Consider the following 1,683-nt stretch of genomic DNA (forward strand, 5'->3'; position numbering starts at 1 on the left):
CTCGGAAGGATGACAGGCTGAGTTAACCCCACCTGGTATTAATTCAACAGCTGAGCCTGATTTGAACTCCAGACCCTAGGATCCAAAGCCCACCACCCTAACCATAAAGCCAACACCAGGCATATATGTAACAGGGTTATCACATCAAGTCGTGATTGATTCTGTGGCTGAAAACCAATCATGGACAGGTTGCCACTGTTGCAAGGATCTTTAGTTTCAGGCTAGAATTTGGCCAGGGTACCAGAACATAATGGTCTCCTCTTTTCAAGAAGAACCATGGAATCCTTAACATCCACCAGTGGCATCAGCAGATGGGATATTCAGATTAAAATTCGTTTGAAGGATGGTGTGCCAAATAATGCAATGCCCTCCATGTGAATTGCCATACATAATCAGGCCAGGAATCAAACCAAGATGTGATAGCTTACAGGTGAGTACACAACCTCTGAGCCATCCTCTTCGTCCAGGAGGGGGTACGTCCTATTTCTTGTGCATGTAATAAGGCCTCAAAGTATTCCACCCCCCTCCCCCTTCCCACCCACTCTCCTACAGACATTTTAAACTTTATTTTAGGGATGAAACTGTTACCATTGAGCTCTGTCTACCTTTGTTCTGCAACATACCTTTTCATTACCTTCCCATGAATCTCCAACCACCCACTCTTTACCACCCACCCCAAGGAAATATCTGTGAATTGATATGCAGGGGCTCACATTGGCCTCATCTGCATGGGTTTTCACTTCAGTTTAAATTACAGTGCCCAGAAGGAAGGTGCGTACAGCTGCAAATTGGATTCTTCGTAAAGACCAGACAAAATGTCTGTTGAAATTAGCAAACAGATGGGTGATAAACGCACTCTTTTACAGGGAAGGTTGCCATGTGTTTAACTTTGTTATAAACGGTCCTTAAGGCAAAGCATTCGGCACCGTATTAGCATTCTGGAGGCATCAATATATATATTTTCCAAGTTTCGCATGCTTTCTTCAAAACATGTTTACAAGCAGCAGACATACTGCGTTGAGACGTCGTCTGCGAATACAAGCTTTTGCGCCACCTGATCATTGCATCCTGTCACTTTTAGATCCGTGATATCGCCTTGTGGAGATCTTTCCTTCCATCGTACCAATGATGAGTGATGGGCTTCTCTTTTGCTGCAGATCTACCTTTCAAACTCCATATGACGCTGCTACTTCGCTCTGTCCCTTAACTACCCATTCATCGACAACAACGAAGAAGATCAAAAGGAAAACAGGTGGTTGGGTAGAAAACAAAACATTAGGTATTAAAGGAAGGTAATATCAAGTGTTAGTAGAAGTGTTCATAGAAGGTAACAGTATATATGCGATGATGCTTTGAAAAGAGTCGTAATGCCGTCGCCTTCGAGGATGGCTTTTCGAGCAAGGAATGGTACCTCTCCGAAAGTGCACCGCTGAGTTCACCGGAAGCTCTGAGCTCGATGACTATGTGGAAAGCAACCATTAAAGTCAGGTAACTGCTTCAAATAGTCACCGCCTTTTAAAAGCAACTTTATGTTGACAGGATTTGCTCGTTCTAAGGAAGATATATGACGTTTTAGTTCTGAAACGTCATGATGTAATTCAATCTCACAAAACTATCTCTCGATTGAGCTTGGCAAGCACTTGGCGACCGCGGTTTGCAAGAAGTCAATTTATTCTTATCCTT

General features: G+C 43.3%; 1 long non-coding RNA gene across 1 annotated transcript in view; it reads left to right on the top strand.

Annotated features, from left to right (window-relative positions):
* Positions 1–1,248, top strand: part of LOC147032214 (uncharacterized) — a 38,705-nt gene extending 37,457 nt beyond the window's left edge. Inside the window, exon 4 of the long non-coding RNA XR_015051995.1 lies at positions 1,158–1,248. This is a non-coding gene — a long non-coding RNA (uncharacterized LOC147032214). The remainder of the gene's footprint in view (positions 1–1,157) is intronic.
* The last annotated feature ends 435 nt before the right edge of the window (positions 1,249–1,683 follow it).

Source organism: Eptatretus burgeri, chromosome 2 (genome assembly GCF_056783735.1).
Source record: "Eptatretus burgeri isolate ZD-2024b chromosome 2, Ebu_testis_v1, whole genome shotgun sequence".
Classification (NCBI taxonomy): domain Eukaryota; kingdom Metazoa; phylum Chordata; class Myxini; order Myxiniformes; family Myxinidae; genus Eptatretus; species Eptatretus burgeri.